Raw genomic sequence first — 6,173 nt, 5'->3', positions numbered from 1 at the left:
TTTAGGGTGATTGCTGGTTCTGTGCAGATATGTATGTTGGTCTGTGGGTTACTTGTATAACGTGGTCTGTATTTTATCATTCTGGGTACTGATCATCGTGTCTAAAAAGCAGATGTTGGTGCTGGAGTATTATAGAGAAAGTTGGATGGAGGGATGATGATTGTTGAATTTCTGATGGAACTCAATCAGAGATTGTAGGCTTTCAGTCCAAACGATGAAGATGTCATCGATATATTGTAAGTATAGCAAGGGTCTGATGATGCAGTTCTTGTGGAAATCTTCTTCCAGGTGGCTCATAAAAAGGTTGGCATACTGTGGGGCCATTTTAGTGCCCATAGCTGTTCCCATCATCTAGAGGAAGTGTTGATTATTAAAAGTGAAATTGTTGTGTGAGAGGATGAAGTGTATAAGGCCAGTAATATCTTTGGGTCTGTATTCTGAGTTGTAATCTTGTTTCTGTAGATAAGTAAGGCAGGCTTGGATGCCATCCTGGTGTGGGATGTTGGTATATATGCTGGTAACGTCCATGGTGGCTAGGAGTGTGTTGCTGGGAAGGTGGTCTATGTTTTTAAGTTTCCGTAGAAAGTCTATAGTGTCTTGTACAAATCTTGCTCTGTGGGTGACGAACAGTTTTAGGATTGATTCAATGAAACCTGATATAACCTCAGTTAGGGACCCATGATTGCATATGATAGGTCTGCCAGGGTTCCCTTGTTTGTGGATTTTAGGGAGCATGTAAAAAGTCCCTGGATTAGCTAGTGGGGGATCAAGGTGTATATTGATGTCATCTGGAGCTGTCGGGGTGGCAATCATGCTTACCTCTCCTTTACATGGCAGTGGTGTGACTAGTCAGGCCATCGGTGGGCTCTCCTTCATGCCAAGGTGATGTTGCCATCCCACATGGCACCTTATATCATGGAGGCCATGAATCACTTGGGCAGGAGTGGCTTACTGGGCAGGGCAACCTCACCCATGGGTTTATGGTCGAACGACAATGGGGCTAATATGGTCAAGGAAGTCCATGAAGCCAACTTTGTTGACATCTGCTGTGTGGCACACAAATTTTGACTTATTGTCAGGGATGTTTTGGGATGACATGGCCTTTCTCAGGGACATTGGAATCAGTGGCCCCCTTAACAGAACTGAATGGGATACCATCTACCAAAACTTGCTGGCTCTCAACCCCTTCCTCGAGGCCAGCAAGACCCTCAGCACTGGTGATGCCCTCCTTAGCCAGGTGATCCCTGTAGTGATGGAACTTCAGAGCCAAATAGAGAGCTTCCAGGAGGTCAACGTTCCTGGCTGAGGCAAGCTGCTGTCACCAGACATGCAGGCACTGGTGAGGCAGCTGAAACAGGGCATCAGAAAATGGCTTGATCCCTTGTGGTCCAGTACAACCCATGTGCTGGTTGCCATGTGTGACCTGAGGGTGAATGGCAGTGTATGCAGCAGCCAAAGCCTGAATCAGTGCATGGAGGTGCTGGTGAAGAGAGTCAGGGAGGCAGAATGGGTGAGGGGAGGGACATGGAAGAGGGGGATCCACTCTCCCATGCTACCATGCATTCCAGCATCCAGTCTCCTCCTCCACCACAGGCACTGCCAATGTGGGCCAAAGGCATGGCTTCCATGGTGGGGTCCAGATGCACCAGACCCCACCATCAGGCAGGCAGTACTCAGGCCTTGATGGCTTCCTATCTTGCTGAGGATGTGCAGCCACTGCTGTGTGACCACTTGGTCTACTAAGCAAGCCACAGCCAAATACTTGGAAAAGTTCTTCTTTGCAAGCTTTCAGGTAGATACCCTCCATCAGGCAGAGGAAGCATCTGCAGTTGGTCTGTGCCCTTCCTGGATGAAGTAATAAAGTGGCATCCTTAACCCAGATAGGGTACTGTGCTGATGTTATTGTGTGTTGAACTTAATGGTGTCAGTGTCCAAAGAACATGACTAGATCAGGTCCCTTCAGATGGCTTACATACTAGGGATGTGTAAAGCCTTGGTCCCTGATTCAATTCAGCAGAGATTCAGCCCAATTCAGTAGCCAAATTTCTGAATCTGAATTGAATCAGAGGACCCTTTAATCTCTCTGAATTGAATCAGAACCCTCTGAATTGATTCACAGAGATTAGGAATGATTCATCGATTTGGACATAGACACAGATTTAAATGTTTTTTCTACATACCTCTAGGTAGCAGGTGGCTCGAGAATGCTGCAATGGTGGGGTGGATGGAGTGTCCCACAGGAGTGCGGGGGCCTCCTCAGTGCACTTGGCAGCAGACCCAGAAGTGGACCAGAGGCACTTCCAATCCACATGCGGGTCTGCTGGAGAGCATACAGGCCTCCCCCCCCTCCCACCCTGGCACCTCCCTGGCTTGGTGACTGGTATCTCCTGGGTCTGGGTTCACTGCCGAGCCTGTTGCCGGGGGGTGGGGGACAGGGGGCCCTGCACTCCTGTGGGATGCTCCATCTGCCCTACCATCGCAGCATTCATGAGCCATGCCTGGTACCTTGAGGTATGTAGAAAAACCATTTAAAACTGTGTCTATGTCTGAATTGCTGATTCTCTGAATCAGCATCCAATCTTCAGATTCAGATTTGGCCAAATCAAATTAGGGATAATGATCCAAATCAATTAATCAAATCACTGTCCCCGATTCAGGCTGAAACTGAATCCAAATCGAATAGGGCCCATTTCACACACCTCTATACATACCTCCCAAACTAAATGTCCCTTGTTCCAAATGGGTTTGGAAGCAGGCACAGAAGGCAAAACAGCAGGCAGTTAGGGGGTCTTCAATTCAGAAAGTATTGTTCAGAAAGTAAATGTAGGCCTAGTAATCTCCTGTTCATTTTTATCTAACCTCCTGACAATGTCATTGCCTCAGCAATCTGCTTTCTCTTGACATCTTTTTAATGGTGACAAGTAAGAAATGAAAAATATTTTACATTATTTGATGTAGTTGAAGACAAGCTGCCCAGTGCAGGCAGTAATTCTCCTTTTGTTGTATTTCAACAGAGCCCGGTAAAACAGAGTCACAATCTGTGACCTAGGCACAACAGCAATCAAAATGATGAAGCCCTCTGCTGATGGCTAAGCATAATGGATTAATAGACAAATTACCAGGCCATGCCTCACAATTTTATTGCAAGTTTCAAGTTACTTGGTGTTAAAATTCTTAAAATGCTCAGCTTCTGATATCAGAATCAGTTTATGAGAACCTTCCCTTTCATTAGAGAAAAAGTTTCTGGTTATGAAACTAATCTTAAATTACTTGAATGAATCCTAAATGCTCAGGAAAGGAGGACAACAATAAAAATAGCCTTGTAAGGGATTTTACAAAATTTATGATAAATTGATCCCATGCTTTTGGGGGGCCCAACACAGCATCTTTGAATCCTTGATTTAGCTACACTTCCTGTGCAACATTGTATTTATTCTATGTTTTATGTCCAGAGAATTTCTTGCTGGGGTACATCTAGCTTTAGTTTAATAGACTTGTATCTGAAGGCATAGGTATTGGCATTTCATATTTAAAGCCATTTTCCTGGGAGTATGACATTTTCTCCTTTTATTACAAAACAGCTGGAGTACTTGGAGTACTTCATCTGAAAATTACAATTCAATTACTGATGTGGGCTATGATAGAACATTTTCAGTTAAGAATACCCATCCCCCACCCCCCATTCTTATGCTGGGAGAATATTACAAATGAGCTGTTATAAAAATGCTTAGCAAGCTGAGTACCATACAACAATTTGGAAACATGTTTTTGTCCCTGAGGCTAATAAATTAATGATGACTTGTGACTCAGGTTTAATTCCAAGAATTGTATGTCTGTTAGACCAAATGTCATTTTCCTCAGAATCTTGTTCCTATTTTATTAACCATAACATGCTTCTAGAGCCTTCATATACAAAAACAAATCAAATACAATGTATGCAGTTACAATGCTAATACCGGATTAAAATGCCCATTGATTGTATACAAAGCAGCTATAGTAGGAATAGTCTGGCAAGATTCTCACCTAATGTAAATCAACATTGTTCTACCGATTGCACAGAAGCAACAGTCATGTATTCAAACTGAAGAGGTACAAATAAATGTTAAAGGATGTAAAGGATGTTAAAGGATTACCTGGACAAGGGAGAAGAGATTGACATCATATATCTGGACTTTGAAAAAATCTTTGATCTGATGTCCCACGATCTCCTCATGGAAAAATTGGCCAACTGTGCCCTTGGCTACACACAGTCTGATAGCTGGGAAACTGGCTCCAAGGTCAGACCAAGAGAGTAGTAGTCAATGGAAGTGAATCACTATGGCTCTCCATGACCTGTGGTGTTCCCCAAGGCTCTGTACTTGGACCAGTTCCGTTTAACATCTTTATTAACGATGTAGACATTGGTGTCAGAAGTGTACTGGCCAAATTTGCCTCTGGGGCATAGTGTCCACACCTGAGGATAGGCTAGTGATCCAGGCTGATTTGGATAAGCATAGTAAGTGGGCAGATATACACCTTACGAATTCAATACTGAAAAATGCAAGGTACTCCATCTTGGGGGAAAAAAACAAACAAACCACAGCACACTTATAGGCTCAGCACTGCTACACTTGCTAGCACCACAGCTGAAAGAGATGAGACTTGGGGGTCATGACTGACCACAAGATGAACAGGAGTCACCAATGTGATGTTGCAGCTGGTAAAGCAAACCAAACTCTGGCTTGCATCCATAGATTCTACTCAAGTAAATCTCAGAAAGTCATCCTCCCACTGTACTCAGCCTTGGTGAGGCCACAGCTGGAATACTGCATCCAATTCTGGACTCCACAATTCAAGAAGGATGTAGAGAAGCCTTAGAGAGTCCAGAGGAGAGCTACACTCATGATCAGAGGGCAAAAAAATAAACCTTATGATGAGAGGCTGAGATCCCTGGGACTCTTCAGCCTGGAAAAGCACAGGCTCAGGGGTGACCTGGTGGCTGCCTATAAGTATGTAAGGGGTGTGCATCAGGATCTGGGGGAACATCTTTTCACCAGAGCACTCTGAGGGAAAACAAGGACCAACAATCAAACTCCTCTATGACCATTTTAGGCTGGACATAAGGAAAAACTTCTTTAATGTCTGAGCCCCCAGGCTGGAATAGACTCCCTCCAGAAGTGGTGCAGGCAACCACTCTGGACTCATTCAAGGAACATTTGGATGCTTGTCTTGCTGGGATCCTCTGACCCTAGTTGACTTCCTGCTCCTGGGGCAGGGGGCTAGACTTGATGATCTCTCAAGGTCCCTTCCAGCCCTAATGTCTATGAAATGTCACCAGGTCAATGAGCAATATACATCTACCCTCATCAAGACGGAATCCAAGGATGAGGAATTAGAATTATTGTGGGTTAGGCTACATGGGGGGCAAGGAGAAAGGGATTTGGTGGTAGGGGTCTGCTACAGACCCCCACATCAAAGGAAGAAATAGATTCGGGGATCCTGAGGCAGCACTCGGAGACCATAAAAGCTAAAGAGGCAGTAGTCATGGGGGACCTAAACTACCCAGACATCTGCTGGGAGACACATACGGCAAAGTCCCACCACTCAAGCAGGTTTCTAATCTGTGTGCAGGACCTCCACCTGACACAGGAGGTACATGGTTCCACTAGGGGGAATGCCATACTGGATCTGGTATTGGCAATGGGGGATGACATGGTAAGGGACTTACAGATCGGTAGCCATCTGGGGGACAGTGATCACCTAATAATGGAATTCACCATAAGACACTGAGTGGGTAAGGTAACTAGTAGGGTGAAAGTGCTAGACTTTAGGAAAGCTGATTTCAATGAACTCAGGCCATTAGTCAAGGACGCACTGCAGAGTAGGAGTTTTGAAGTGATGGGAGCCCAAGAAGGGTGGCTGTGCCTTAAGGAAACGATCCTTTGGGCACAAAGTGAGACGATCCCCATGCGAGGTAAAAGTGGGAAAGGGGCCAGGAGGATTCCCTGGCTGACCACAGAAATCCAGGGCAGCCTAAGGGCCAAAAGGGGAGCACATAAAAAGTGGAAACAGGGAGAGATCACCAAAGACGAATATACCTCCTCTGCTCGTGCTTGTAGGGAGGCAGTTAGACGGGCCAAAGCTACCATGGAGCTGAGGATGGCATCCCAAGTAAAGGACAACAAGAAATTGTT

The sequence above is a fragment of the Alligator sinensis genome, unplaced genomic scaffold, assembly GCF_000455745.1.
Source record: "Alligator sinensis unplaced genomic scaffold, ASM45574v1 scaffold627_1, whole genome shotgun sequence".
NCBI classification, from domain to species: domain Eukaryota; kingdom Metazoa; phylum Chordata; order Crocodylia; family Alligatoridae; genus Alligator; species Alligator sinensis.
Note: the sequence above shows the minus strand (reverse complement) of the source record.